General features: G+C 45.1%; 1 protein-coding gene across 2 annotated transcripts in view; it reads left to right on the forward strand.

Annotated features, from left to right (window-relative positions):
• The window catches only part of RPAP2 (RNA polymerase II associated protein 2), a 95,299-nt gene extending 80,296 nt beyond the window's left edge, over positions 1 to 15,003 (forward strand). The window contains exons 14-15 of one of the 2 annotated variants that reach the window (XR_016018662.1): positions 3,196 to 13,188; positions 14,474 to 15,003. The gene's annotated coding sequence lies outside the window, so the exon portion shown is untranslated. Of the gene's footprint in view, positions 1 to 3,195 lie in introns of both variants that reach the window. The other variant, XM_074335131.2, reaches the window with a different exon arrangement.
• The last annotated feature ends 1,046 nt before the right edge of the window (positions 15,004 to 16,049 follow it).

Below are 16,049 nucleotides of genomic sequence, written 5' to 3' on the forward strand. Positions count from 1 at the left end.
TGCCCTTTGAATAATTCCATTCCCATGAGGTTCTCAAGCACTTAAAAACCCAGCTAGACTTAATATTAGTGGAGTCTGTACGGTATTACTGAGCACCTTGTGCTTATAGTCGTGTCTGAAAACCAAGGTGATTCTCCTCCTTAGGGAACAGATTTACCTAGACCCGAGGAAAGTGATGCCATTCTGAGGTCTGAAAATGTTTAATAGCCTCACATTATAAGTGCTGGTAGAAAAAGAGTAATGATGTCTAGAAGCCCACCTCTGCCAGGCTGAGGGTGAGATGGGGGGGCAGGAGTGACTTCCACCTGAAATGTGCCGAGGGGCCTGAGTGAGGTTGGGACTGGCCACTGGGGCCTGTCCTCTGGAAGCACAACCTGGCGGCTAAGAGGTATGGGGTGGTGACCGTGTAGGGATGGCCTGTGTGACGGCTGACGAAATACACGGATGGAATTTTTTCTTCCTCGATAAAGCTCGTTTTCTTTGGGAATTCATGTGTCCTTTTCCAAATCAAACTACCAAAATAGGAACTTGTATAAAATCTCGCTCATCCAGCTATCTGCTCTCTCAATTTCCAAGCCTTTGCATGTCCTTCCCTCAGCAAAAACCAGTTACCAGTAAAGGAACTGAGAGGTGGAATTGGATCAAAATACCTTTAGATCAGGGGTGTCCAAACTTTTTTCAACGTTTTTCACCAAGGGCCATATGCGGTAAAATACACAAACAGCCGGGCCACTCACTCGAAGTGACGTATGTATTGCCTCACCTGGTTTATTTAAGTAAACTAAATATATTTTTGGGATTTGCTGTGGGCCAATAAAAAATAGATCACGGGCTGCAGTGGGCCCGTGGGCCGCAGTTTGGACACCCCTGCTTTAGATGAACAAGCAATAGCACCAAGCCCTTCCTTCTCAATAAGCTGGCCTCACCCCCGGGGCCAATAGAGAAGCCCACTCCGAGGTGTTAGTTTTCAGTTTGCTTCCTAGCACCTCTTCAGTCATAACCAAACCCAAGGAGAATATTGTATGACCAGAACAAAGACAGCCACCTTGCAACATCTTCAGGAAATTCCGCACTCCCCTAGGGCTTGCAAAACTCCCTGTGTCTTGCAGACTGAAGGCAAGATCTCAATCACCTAGCTCTAGTTTGCATAATTAAAGAAAGTGGAAGCTGGTTATTTTCTGGGTGACCCTTGACCCAACCAAGCTCACAGGGCCTGTGACAGAAATCAGATAGCAATAAAATGAAGTTGCAGCAGTGAAAGCTTTTATTAGTTAGATGAGCAGGAAAAGCCAGATCACTGGATGCCCATCTGACCCGTTACCTGCTAGGGTCATACAGCCAAGGCAGTGTCCCTGTAAGGGACTAAAATGTTATTCTTTTGAAGTTGGCAACTTAATACAACTTCATGTCATAGTTTGTAAGACTTTTCAGAGAAAATGTACTACTAATATATAATACATTTTATCTTCATTTTCGATACAGAGAAGCATAGCCTATGATCTGGTAACTCGCTCCCTCCCACATCCTTACCTTTTTCTTGTCCTTTTCCCATTGTCCTGTTCACGTATTCTCTATCTTTGGAGAAAAAAATTAAAACAGAATTTTAGAGCCACATTCAGTAATCACTGAGCTAGTCTAAATCCCTCACTTTAAACCAGCACAAGCTAAGATCCAGACATGTTTACCCAACACAAGTTTAGTCACTTAGCAGAGTAACTGCTGGAAACCAAGTCTCAAACTCCTGGTCTCTGGCAACAAAAAAGCCCAATGAGTTATGAAGACAGAGAGGGAGCTCAAAACACAACTGTTTCAATCAAAACCCACCTGGAGTTAGGGCAGCCACCCTGTCTGGGTGAGCGAAACTGAGATTCCCCCACCTCCACTGACTTCCGTTGCAGAACCAGGGTCACTGCCTCAGGGAGAGCTGAACTTGTGGACGAGGTTCTGGTTTCAGTCACAGAACAGCTTGGTTTTAAGGCCCAGAAATTTTTTGTCTGGAGCCTCCAGGCTTGGTTAGAGGTTGAAAAACAATGAGGCCACTGAGCAGCCCTTGGCTTTTCATTTTAGAAAACAACTCAATCTCATTAGGAGTTTCTCAGGAAAGCCTCCAGGACAGAGAAGGAATATTTACTAAGTGGGAGAGGAAGCTATTACTGAAGACCTTTCTAAACCACTTCTGTGAGGTTCTATTCAATAAAACCAGCAAGCACACCCATCACAACTTTGTCCTCTCTGTGATTAGCCTTGAGTCTTTTGTAGAAAGTGCCACACACCAAGAATGCCAGCTTGCTCGTGTTGGTGAGAGAAGTAAATGTATGTACGGAAGGAGGCTTCTAAGCCATTTTGGGGGTGGGAGTAGGAGGGTCTGTGAAGGTTTCTGGATTACTTTTCAAGAATATATATGGAATTTACTGGATGAATAAACGCAGTCACACTCAGTTTTCATCTTGTCAAGCTCCAGGCCCTGGAAGGAGGGCTGGGCTGGGGGAAAGATGGGGATGGGCAGGCCTGACAGGGCAGCCTGAGTTTTTAAGAGTCTAAGCAACATGGAGTGTAGGCAGCGTGGAGCTCTTGGCATCTCCCTGAAGCTGCTCCTCCCGCACACACATCCTGCATTCCTGAGGAGCATCCTGACATCTGCCCAGGGCTTCAGAACAAGTGCACACTTATTCATTCATTCAACAAATATTTACTGAGCACTTTCCATGGCCCAGGCCTTCCCATCCGAACCGCTCACTGGATGCCTTCCGTAGTGCTCTGTGCAGTTTCTCTAGGAGGCATGGAGAGAGGGAGACGCATCCCGCTCACCTCCTCACTCCCCACAGGAGCTTATGGTCCAGCTTGGGCTTATGAAACATTTGATAAACTGTGAGCAGGAGGCAAAATAGTAAAAGGCTGGGAGTTGTGGTCACATGGGCCCAATGAAATGCTAACATTGTGGTACTTGGCAATACCTAGCTGCTTGATCCTGGGCAAGTGGTTAACTTCTCTGAGCCTCAGCTTCTTTCATTGAAAACAGAGAATAATAAGATACATTCCTTACAGGATTATTTCTTTCATGGGACATAAAGACATAGAGACCACCAATAAGAGGTTAAAACGTTTTTTTAAGATTCAGCACAATTTTGTTTTATTTCCAAGTAAGCTTGTATATAATTATAACAGTAACACTTGCATAGCGCTTTCTTTTACCAGGCACTCTTCCAAGTATTCTCCGTAGGTTAAATTAGTTCATCCTAACAACAACCTTCTGAGGTAAGTAAATCATTTCTGAGGTAAGTAAATTTCCAACAAATGATGTAACTGAGGCACAGAGAGGCTGAATGACTTGCCCAAGGTCACACTATAGTCAACCTAGTGACGATGGGCTTGAGCTGTAACTCAGGTTCCACATCTATTTTCTTTATTTACTTTCAGCAGGATCTTTTGATTAAAAATTTTAAAAATGGTGCCAAAAGCTTGTTCTGCTTTCTCTCCAAGCCCAACACTTATCATTAACGTTGTTTAAGCTGATAATTCAAGTGTCTTCAGAATGTGACTTGTATGTGATTTTGCTCTAAGAAGTACAATACTGAATAATACCTTTGTAGTTTTGGTCTCTTTTCTATCTTTACTGACAAAATCAATCAGTTTCCTATACTTACTCTGGAAAATATCACTTGATTTACCAGAGAGGTAACCATACTTCTTTTGAAAATTGTGTCAAAATTTGATGGCTTTGTACCAATATTGAACAAAATGTCACAAGAAACAAGGCCCTTAAAGACCATTACAACCCAACAAAGCCCAATTTTCAAACATTCAGCACCGTATTTCCTATTTAAACTGCAGCTTCTTTTTTTACAGCTACTGTGCTAAGTCAACACTTTTATAGATTATTTGGTCCTACCTCATACAGATGATGGTGTATATTCATACTGTAACCCTATCCAGTATTATACTTATGGAACTATTCTGTATTGCACTATTGATAATATTATCTTCATCATTAATTTTACTTTTCAATGAACTACTTTGGAATCATGAGAGATTTAATGCAACTCAAGAGTAACAATAAAAATGTAGATTTTTACAATTAAGAATTTTAACACTATCATGATGTGGAACACATTATCCAAAATTATCTATAATTGATAACTGAAATTAGCTATAATGAACCTACCAATACAGTCCTTGCAATGAATTTCATGAAACAATTATTAAGATGGTAATAGAATTTCTCTGGAAATCTTAGTTAATCTTACATTTTAAATTAGTTACGTATATGTGAACAAAACTGTTCCATCCGTTTTGCCTTTCAAACCATCAAACCACTTGCAAACCCCTTGACAGACAACCAGAATCTCATGGACCATCTTTGAGAACCCTTGTTTCAAGAATAGGCATTTCTGTTTCTAACCAATGATAGTAATTACTGATTTTTGGTGCGTCGTACATAGAAGACATTTAATACCCATATAATAAGTTATTAAGTGATATTTTTTGGTTTCATACATGATAACCACTATTCTAAACTCTGAAGATACAGCAGTGAACAAGGCAGATACTATTTCTATTCTGGAGGCACTTCCTCTCTAGTGGAAAGCAGACAATACAAAGAAAACAGATTCAGAAAATGTTAATGATAGGAAGGAAATGGTGTAATGAGATAAAACGTGACGTGAGGAAGGCAGGAGCTTCTTTAGCTAAGGTGTTCAGGAAAGATCTCACTGAGGAGGTTACAGCTGAACAGAATGCTGATGATAAGAAGGATGGAACAGAGACCAAGGAACAGAGACCATTCCAGGCAGAAGGCCCAGCAAGGGCCAAGGCCTTGAGCAGGGTAATAATTTGGCCTTTCGGCTGAACAGAAAGAAGGCTGAGGTGCCGGAAGCAAAATGAGCAAGAGGCATGATGGGATGAGAAGATGCTCAGAAAGCCCCCATGTGCCACATAACAGTGTCATGGGCTGTAGTGAGGAGTTTGGGAAGCTACTGGAAGCTGGTAAGCAGGGGAGTGACAGGAGAACATTTATCTTTATAAAAGGTCCCTGGATGCTCCACAGAGTATGGAGGGGTTGGAGAGAGGCAGGGTGAGAGCAAGAAGACCCATTACAAGAGTATTTAATAATCTAAGCAAAAGGTGACTAGGGTAGAAGCAGTAGAGGTGGAGAGAGATGGATGGATTTGCAAAGTAGTTTTCATATAGAACAGGTAAGACTTGCCAATGCCTTGAATGAATGAATGAATGAATGAATGAATGAATGAATGAATGAATGAATGAGAACATTAATGGGGAGATGCAAGAGGAGAAAGGTGCTGATAGAAGTTAGGAAAAGCTTTCTGGAGGTGGCAGAATGAGAGCTGGGTTTGAGAGATGAGCTATTATGGCTAAAAAAGTAAAACAGTAGGGATCCATTTGCAAACAAACTCAGTGATGTCTGAGTGAGCTCCCATGTGTTTGGGGCTCATAAGGAACTGCCTGCTGGCTTGGTGACGGTGTTGGCTGTTGAGGAACAAGCAGGATAGTAGGGTAAAGTGGGATGGGAAGGGGCTGGATCATGGAAGATTTGGAAAACCCAGAAGGGTGAACTCTGTGCCTCACCCCACCCAATCCCCAGTTCAGCTACACCTTGGGCTTCCTACCAAGCAGACCGGCAATGAGCCCTTTCTCCAAGTTCCATGCCTGGACCCAGGCACCCATTTTACTGCCTCCCAGGAGAGCTCACTGATCTGTCCAGTATCAAGGTGACCCATGAGTCAGTGGGCCGGGAGCTACATTTACCGTCTCTGGCAGATATGGCAACACCTAACACTCTATAAATGCCTCAGACAACAAGTAAGTCATCCCGTGAACTCTGAGCTCGAGGCATCAGTCTGTCCCCATCAAAGGTGGTGGTTTTTTTGTCAGCACCAGGTGGGAAGCACCCCCAGGACGGCCTTGGAGACCACGCATCCCAGAGCACTGCCTCCTTTCCTCAGCAGTCTGGCAGGCCAGCCTTTCGTGTCTCCACTAAGGAAGGGGGTGCCCCACACTTCCATAATAAGACCCCTGTTACACCTGGAAAGAAGACCTAGATTTTAAAATGCCAGACTCTCTAACAGACCCCCTGGGGCAGTCAGGCCTAGATTCCCAGCCCCTGCTCCCTCTGTGACTGTACCAGACACGTCCCCACCACGTGGTTCCAACCCAACTGAGCTCCACAAGGGCAAGGACACTGCCTGTCTCATACATGCTTTTCCCCAGAAGCTGACACATTGAATGTTCAGAACACATTTTCTGAACAAATGAATAAATGATCAACTGTGATGTGGATTTAGGGGATGGGACACAAAAACTACTCAGTGCCTAAATAGCTACCCTGGAGGTTCCTTCCCCTTCCCCCCCACCCCCGAAGGAAACCACAGCTGCTTTTTCTTGGTTGTGCATAATGTACATATGACACAAGATGCTAGGCTCATTTCCCACATTATCTCATTTAATATGCATAACAACTAAGAGGAGCATTTTTCTCCACATTTTACTGGTAAGGAACCTGAACGTTGGACAAGTTAAGATCACATGGAGCAAAAGGCAGAGGCAGGACTCCCACCCAGGGCTGACCGACCCCAAAGCTCTCACCCGTTCACATCATAGTCCCAGAGTGATTCCGTGGGTGACAGCACTGGAGTCTCCCACCTGCCACTCTGGAGGGCAATTCAGCAGCTCTTTAGTTCGCCCTCCCACCTTAGCAGGAAGCCGTTTATCAGATTAACAACCCACCTGCTCTCTCAGCGGAGAGCAGGGCTCTGAGGAAACAGAAGTGGGCTTGGCTGGGCTTTCTGTGGGGACCAAGGGCACAGGGACACCTTGGCCTTGGGGCAGGGAAGCCACCTGGGCTTTTCCCTTCCCCAGGGGAAGACTGGGAGGTGTCTCTGACCTCATGTCAGCATGCAGTAATAGGACAAACACAGGATTTGGAGCCAGACAGATGTGGATTTGAGCCCTGATAAGCTTTGTGACCTTGGATAAGCCACTTAGTCGATCCATGTCTCAGTTATTTCAGCTGAGAATGGTTTGATGCCAGTTCCCCATGGATTGTCTTGGGCATTAAATGAGATGGCATTAACAAGCTCACTTCACAACTGGCACCAAACAGTGCTCCAAGCAAGAGCTCTCCCTTCCTCTCTCCACCTGATAGGGCAGCCATTACTGGTCCCACTTCTCCAATGAGCAAACTGAGGAGCCAAGAGATTGAGTGGCCTGCAGCTAGTAGTAGAGGCCGTCTCCTAACTCACAAGATAAGGCTCTTTCTACTGCCTTCCCCCCCCCTCCCCCAGCTCCTTACAAGCAAAAACAGATCATTCTCTCCAAAACTGGTGGTTTGGCCTTGAATATGTAGTTTTTCTGGGTCCTCCTCCATTTCTTACTCTCCTTCCCCAAATTCTTATCTCACCAGTCTCTTTGCATACAAATCAGACTGATCATCATAAAGCAATAGAGAGGGTCACAGGCAGAATGAGAGGTAAATATAATTCTCTCCACAAGCAAGACAAGCCCTCTCTGTTGGTGCAAAATCATGACTCACTCAAGATCTTTTACGAGGGCCAGATGCCGAGCATGTCTAAATTGCTTCGAATTGCTTCTACTGTGTGCGCTGGTGGTGGGGAGGGGAACAACCAATATCCATATACATTTACCAGGAAATGTGTTTCTATTGTTTTCCAATCAGGATTTACCACAAGCCAGGAGTTCCACACCTAACGAATAGGCTAAACCCAGCCCATTGTCAACAGAGAAAAGTCCATCTCAAACATAAAAGATTTCAAATCAAAATGGCTGTTAGAGGGCATGATAGCTGGCATTGCTGGGCAGCCAGGATTGTCTCTAGCCGCAGGGTGAGCGATGGTTGTTTCTAGGCTCAGACTTTATCCTGGAAACCTGAGGAGCTAAGCAAGGGAGGTTTCCAAGGAAGGAAAGACTTTTTGGCTTGTAACTGCTCCACATTTAGGTCTTTGGAAATTCCTGGTGTGGCCCCTAGCCACCCTGAGCCCATTCCTGGGTTGGCCTTGGCCCATAGCCAGCAGCCCTGCACCAGCCCAGCTCACTTGGAGCCACAGCTTGGGTCCCCCAATACAACCTGACCCCAGGGATCTGTGTGGACCCTCTATGCCCAGATGTTGCATCTTGTAGGCGTAAGTCACTGTCCAAATGTAAGCCTTCTCATTTGTTCTCTCGCTCTTTCTCAACCCCACAGAGACTGTTCTGTGCCTCTTCTCCTAAACGCCAGTGGCTCCACTTCCCTGCAAAGCTTTCCTCTGCACCCACAGGACCCCTCTTTCCACAGCAAATCAATCCCCTTCATCCTTCACTTCCTCACAGAAGGCTCTCTCCTCTTCTTGCCTCTCTGAGACCTGGTCATCCCGTCACAGGCATCTGCTACAGCTGTCCTCAAGATGACTTTTTGTTCTCTCACACCTGTGTATCTACCTGAGTCAGCAGATGAAGCCAGAAGGGGGGGTCAGTGTCCTCAAACCCCTGTGTTCCTCAAGACGGAGGAGCTTTCCTCCCACGTAACTCCTTTGGGGCTTACACTGTCCAGCTTCCCAGCTTCCCTGTATTCTCCTGTCTCCCTACTCCTGCCACCCTCCCGGACAGCTCAGAGTGCAGGGGCAGAACCCTCCCATGCCATGCCTTACCTTACTTACATGTGTCACCCTGACCTCTCTCCACGTCCATCACCCACTTCCACGGCCACACTATTCATCTTGTCACCGTCAAATATGCCATTATTTCACACTGCCTCCCAGCCCTCTAGCTGTTTTTCAATCTCTCTGAGATCCCTAATTCCTTGATCCCTCCTCTTTCTTTGTCCCGGTCCATCATCCCCCAAACAGACTTCTCTCCTTTCTAATCAAGATCAAACGGCTCACTTAGGCGCTACCGGGTGGCTCAGGTGGTTGGAGAGCTGTGCTCCTAACACCAAGCTGGCCGGTTCGATTCCCACATGAGCCAGTGAGCTGCTCCCTATATAGCTAAGATTGTGAAGAACGGCTAGACATAGAGCTGGGCTGCTGTGGCTGGCATGAGCGGCTGTGGGCTGGCGTGGGCTGGCGTGAGTGGCCGTGGGCTGGTGTGAGTGCCCGGCAGCTGTCGTGACTGGCCAGCTGAAGGCCAGGCCAGCGACCGACTGCCTCAGCCGGGTAAAGCACAATATCCGTAACATCAACATAAGCCAGTGAGCTGCATACTCCACAACTAGACTGAGAACACAGCCCAGAGTTAGGGGGCTGGGGGGTAGGGGCAGAGAGGAAGAAAAAAAGAAACAAAAAACTACTCACTTACCATACCCTCCATGCCTGGCACCCCTATACTTCTGCTGCCCCTCGACCCTCTGCAGCTGTGCCATTCACCTTCTCTTTTCTTCTCTCTGCCCTGGCAGCAGAGAGCCACAGAAGAACATCACATGTCACCACTGCCCCACAAATGTGCCTGCCCCAGAGACTGCTGGTTGCTAATCCCAACGTGTCTACTATCACCATCTTAGAATCTTGATGTAGAATAAAAATCTTTATAATCTTTAGAATTTTTGTCTTGAATAAAAATATTTCCCAGCATCCCTTGGGGCTAGTCATAGCCTATAACTCAGTTATAGACCATATGATGAGTAGAGTTAGTGTGTGGCAGCTTCTGGGAAATTTCTTTCAGATATACCTGGATGTGCCCTTTGTTTCATCTACCCCTTCCTCCCTCCTCCTGCTGGGAAGGCGGATGTGATGCCTGGAGTTCATCTTGGACCATAATGATGAGGGCCACCTCTGAAGGATGGCAGAATGTAGAGCTAAATACAGTCTAGGTTCCTGAGGACTATCGCAACTGCAGGGCCTGCAATAGACTTCTTTTATGTAAAAGAGAAATACATGTTATTCTGTTTAATCCATTGGTTTTTAGGTTTGTTACAGCTGCTAACAGTGGCACTGACTCCTATTAACACAGTGCCCTGAACACAACTGCAAATGAATAAAATTCCAAATGGACAAACAATAATAAAAGTAAAGAGTAAAACAGTGAAAAAAATATTGCAAGAAAACTGTGCAGACTACACTATAAACTTAGAATAGGGAAGACCTTCCGAACAAAGACTGGAAACTTGGAGGCTCTAAACAAGATGACAGGTGTATTTGACTACATAAATGTTTATAACTTTTTTTACCACAAACAAAGGCCATAGAGAAATAAAATATCTAGGAAAATATTTTGTAATGCAAATTTTTAGTTAATTTTTATTAAAAGTATGTGAATATGATCCAAAGAGTATTATTATACTAAATGACCCAAGACTGTGTGACTCTGTGTGTGTGTGTGTGTGTGTGTGTGTGTGTGCAAAGATTATGTGGGCGCTGTAAGGAGCCTCCATGAATAGCATCCCTCTTTCTTGCCCAAGGTTCTGAAAAAGTTGAAAGTAAACAAAGAGTAAATATGTAGGACCAAAGATCCTATTTTTAAAGATGGAGGTTAGGTCCCCTAGCCTGTATTCTCCAGACTGTCACCCTTGAAGCCTCTCCTCTATTAAATTCTAGGTTGCTCATAGCCAGGCTCTATACCCACACCCTTCCTCATTCAGTCTTATAGAAAAGGTGACTATTATGGTAACTCTTAAAGTCTTTAGTTTCTCCTTGGTTCATTGTTTCTGAGTATACCCCCATCCCTAAACGGATCACAGTGACAGGCATGCTGATTGGCTTAAACAATCAGACCCATGCCTGGAACTGGGGGGAGGGGTGTCAGTCACGAGGCTAACTATGGGGGAGTGAAATTTCCCCAACTGGGGAGTGCAAGAACTTCCTGAAAGAGGGGAAATGGAAGTACCGAGCTAACCAGCAAATGCCCTCTCCCCAACAGAAGTGTGAGGTCCCCAGCCTTAGAGAGCCAGGTGACATGCAAGCTGAGGCCAGACAGAATGAAAAGGAGTTAGCAGAGGACAGGGGGCATGGAAGGCATTCCAGGCAGAGCAAACAGCATATATGAAGCTCTGGAGAGAGCATCATGCATGCTGGACCTGCTAGTATTCAGGACACCTGGAGCACAGAGTGAGACGGGCAATGACAAGGATTGTGAGCTCCCTGATGGCGGGAATGGAATTTGTATTTCCTAGGCCGCTTAGCAGGTGTGAGGTAAATTGGGAATGATTGAGTTCAAATCCCAACTTCTTCAGTGGTTATGGGCAACCTCTCTGAGATTCAGGGTAATTTTTTACTGTCTCTAAAATGCAACTGTTAAATGACAGGGTGTATGGATGGCCTCTGACACACAGATGAGCTGGATAAAAGGTAGCTGTTATTACTATCAGTGCCTCTCTCAGGCCTGGAAAGCTGGGCTGGATGAGACTTCCCAACGCCTTTGATGACCTCCCCCAAAGCCTGGGAGACTAACTCCCTTTAGCATAAACTAGAGCCTTAGCACCCCTTTCAGGGAATATGGAAGGGAAAAGGCTCATGGTGTCTGATCAGGACGCTGGGTCTGTCCCCCTACCTCCCCAGAGGCTGAAGGACTTTAGGTGTCTCTGTTCAGCAGCTGCTGGACACAAGCCTTTTCCAGATACCCCTGAAGGGTTATGGGAAATGGTAGGTGCCGACTACACCATACCTACCTGATCACCAACCGGACAGTGCGTAAGAGCTTGGACTCTGAACTCATACAGAGCTGGGTTTGAACCTCGGCTCTGCTACTCCGTGTGATCTTGGGCAAGGTACTTTACATCCCGATCCTCTGTTTTCTCACCTACAAAATGGGGGTGGTTCTGTTGAGAGGATTCAACCAGATAATCCATGCAAGGTGCTAAGTGGGAAAATCCTTTATAAAGCCTTCGTAAATATTAATTCCTTCCTTTGACGCCACCAGGCTCCCGTCCCCACTCTTGCTTGGAGCCTTCCTCTCATCCTTCGGCCCCTGTCTTGTCTCCTGTGAACTGTGTGGAAGCTTCACGGTCCTGTCCACTTGGAACATCTCCCTCCCACTTGCACTATCTTATTACTCAGGCAGTAATAAGAGCCATAGCTCTCAGTCATGGGAGCTGAACACCATGCCAGGTCTATACTAAGTGTGGGGGGTACTACAGAGAATAAGGCACAGTCCCTTCAAGAAGCTCAAACTTAGGGGGAGAAAGCAGCACAAAAGAGCTCATAATACTGCAGCAGCATGATAATGCAGTGAAAGAGGTAAAGGGGGACCTACCACTCACTGCATCTGGGGGTGTCGGGGAGGAGCTGACACACGACATGAGTCTAAAAAAAAAAAAGTAGGTGTTGGCTGGAGGAAGGATAGTGAGGGAAGCGTGGAGGAAAAAGCATCGGCAAAATCAAGGAGGGAATCTAGAGCTGGCATGTGCAAAGAACTGACAGTTCTGATTGCTAGAAAATAAAGTGGCATATAGTCAATAGTAGATGCCCAGTTAATATTTATTTGTCAAGCATAGAAAAGAGTCTGATAGGAAATACACCAAACTGTTTACCTACATTAAGGTTGGAAATATGGGATAAGGGAGACTTTCAGTTTTACTTTATAGTCTATTATATTGTTTGAAATTGTTATACATATGTATCAATTTTATAATTTAAAAATGCAGTTTTTGAAAATGTAAAAAAAGTTAACTTGAGCTACAATGTGCAGAACAGGTTGAAGTGGGATGAGTCTGAAGCAGGGAGAACAGTTACAAGGCTGCTCCATGTGATGAGGTCGTAAACCAGGCAGGTGGCTGTGGGGATGAGAAGGAAAAGTCAAGTGTGTCAAGACTGCAGAGCTGGGGGGCAGGAGGGGACCTTTACTGAGACAGAGACCACGAGGAAAAACAGACCTGGGATAGGAGGGCAGGAGGTAGAGAGACAACATGAGCTGGTTTGTCTGTGTGGGTACTGAGATGCCCATAGGTTACCCAGGTGGAGCTGCCTAGCAGGTAACATGAAGTTATGGGACTGACATTTGGAGAGAGACAGGAGATATGAATTTGAGAAATAGCAGCGTGTAAATCATTAAAACCACGGGGATAGATGACATCTATCTCTCTTTTTCTCCCTCAGCAAGGGAGAAAAAGAGAGAGTACATGATGGACAGCAGCCATCAGGTGGAGAAAGAACTCATAAGAGGGGTCAGAGGAGGAACAGCCAGAGGAAGAGGGAGAAAGCCAAGAGGTTGTGGTGTCATGGAGGAAAAACAGTTTGGAAGACAGAATGGGTAACATTGTCAAATACCTCTGAAACGTCACAAAAAATGAAGAGTCAAAAGTGACCTTGACATGCCCACCAAGGTCTCTGGGGTTCCTGGGAGGTGGGAGGGTCAGGCACTGGAGCCCCTGCCCTGCTTATGCCTGTGTCTGAGCTGACCTTTGCCCTTTGCTTTCTAGTTCTGGTGGTGCGGGACCCAAACCTTGTCACCACACTCTCTCAGCCTGGCCTGGTACATTCTGAGTTCTAGAAAGTCTCAAATGGAAAGGGCTATAAACCGCCGGTACAGCAAACATACCAACATACCTGGGAATCCTGGGAAAAGGACCAGTCCTAGTGCATCCCAAATTCTCTCTTTGACTTTGAGCAAGACACAGTTCTACATGGGCCTCAGTTTTCACATCAGTAACTTAGAGGGTGAGAGGGGATCATCTTTAAGGACCCCTTTCAACCCTCATATTCCATGATCCAATAAACCACAGGAAGAGACAGACTCCTGCCTACCATGTTTCCCCGAAAATAAGACCTAGCTAGACAATCAGCTTTAATGCGTCTTTTGCAGCAGAAATTAATGTAAGACCGCATCTTATTTTACTATAAGACCAAGTCTATAATATAATATACTATAATATACTATAATATACTATAATATACTATAATATACTATAATATACTATACTATACTATAATATAATATGTAATATATAATACATACCAGGTCTTATATTAATTTTTGCTCCAAAAGATGCATTAGAGGCCAGCCCGGTGGCTCAGGCGGTTAGAGCTCCATGCTCCTAACTCCAAAGGCTGCTGGTTCGATTCCCACATGGGACAGTGAGCTCTCAACCACAAGGTTCCCAGTTCAATCCCTCGAGTCCTGCAAGGGATGGTGGGCTCTGCCCCCTGCAACTAGAAAACGGCAACTGGACCTGTAGCTGAGCTGCGCCCTCCACAACTAAGACTGAAAAGACAACAACTTGAAGCTGAACGGCACCCTCCACAACTAAGATTGAAAGGACAACAACTTCACTTGGGAAAAAAAGGCCCAGAAGTACACACTGTTCCCCAATAAAGTCCTGTTCCCTTTCCCCAATAAAATCTTAAAAAAAAAAAAAAAGATGCATTAGAGCTGATTGTCTGGCTAGGTCTTATTTTCAGGGAAACATGGTAGCTTCTGAGCAGGGAGCATTTAAAAATCTCGCTTTCTGATGTAAAAAGCTTGCTCAAAGATCATAGGCTGTGTGTTAATTAGCCGGGGGCAAGAAAGCCTGAGTGACTCCTCATTCTGCATCCAGGTGCAGGACATACACAGTCACCTGGATTTGAAACACAATGAAGAAAGGATATCGCATTGAATAGATGTTTGACTTGAGAGAAAGCCCTGCTCTTCTTTGGTGCCACTGTACAATGACAGCATAAGATTGGTGACTAAGCACAGCTTCAAATCCTCACATCTGAGCTGTGTGACCTCGGGCAAGTTATTTAGCCATTCTCTGCACTGCTTTTGTCTGCCGTACAATAGGGATAATAATAGTACCTACTTCATAAAATTGATATGATGATTAAATGAGTTAATATTTATAAAGCATGTAGAGCAGCACCTGGGACATGAGAAACGTAACACACGTGATTAGTTAAATCAAATAATAATACATACGCACATGCAGAGGCTGATTCACTCTGCTTTCTAGGATACTAACTTCATCTTCCCCACACAGCTCTCAGGCAGTTCCAGGCACCCCTGCGTGCTGGCAAAATGGATAAACAATTCTAACTTAAATTGAAGAGAAATACACCTCTTCTAATAGCTAGCACAGAACAGAAAGAAAGCTTTTCTTTTATATATATATATATATATATATATATATATATATATATATATATATATTTATATTTATTTATTTATTTATTTATTTTATTTTTTTCCTTTTTCTTCTTCTTATCATTTCCTGTAATTGGGTAATGTGGCTAGTAAGGACCTACCCTTGCAGGATTAGGGTGGGATTGGTCAGTTCCACCCAAACCTATGGCTCAAGAGGAAGGCAGTGGACAGGTTCCCAGAGGAAGATCAGAGTATGATTTGACCGAGGGATGGAAAATGTACACAACAAGTCTCTATGAGACGACAAGCACCATGCTACACTCGGGGGGGTATAATCTTCAAAGTCACAATTCCTGCCCTCCAGGAGCTCAGAGCTTAGAGGAGGAGACAGACCACCATCACACAGCACAAGGAGAGAAGCATGAACATGAGAGCATAGAGGAGGGTCACCCTACCCAGCCAGGCCGAGGGACAAAGAGGCAGAAGAGTGGGAGTGGAGGGTTGTCATGGAACTTCCCAGAAGAGGTGAATCGTGAAGAGTAAGTAAAGCATATCAAGTGAAGAAGGGCAGAAGGGAATTCCAAGTACAGAGCACTGCATGACCAAAGGCAGAGAAAACACAAGTGGTTCAGAACTACTAACGCATAAAGAGTAGGGAGAGGGAGAAGCAGTCAGAGAAGAATGGTGAGATGCGAAGCTGCAGAGGCCAGCAGACCCAAAATCAGGTCAGATTTATGCTGAGATCTATGTGGCATTGCCATTAATTCAATAGTTGAAAATCTGGGGTAGAAAATAAGGGAGTAGAGTAGAGTAGAAAATAAGGGAAAGATCAGGCAGAAGACAAGGAATCAAGCAAGAGCCTGAAAATGTGTTACCAGAGAGGCAGAACGACTCAGGTAAACAGAAGGAAAAAACATTTTTAAAAGAGAAAGAAAGTGGCAGTTGCTGCAAAGAGATTAGGCAGAATAAGGCCTGAGAAGGCTTGTGAATAGTGACTGATTGACCTTAACCTTTACCGAGCCAATTCACTGATGGTTGGAAGGGGCAGG

Source organism: Rhinolophus sinicus, chromosome 14 (assembly GCF_057876585.1).
Source record: "Rhinolophus sinicus isolate RSI-liver-muscle chromosome 14, RSI-T2T, whole genome shotgun sequence".
Taxonomy (NCBI): domain Eukaryota; kingdom Metazoa; phylum Chordata; class Mammalia; order Chiroptera; family Rhinolophidae; genus Rhinolophus; species Rhinolophus sinicus.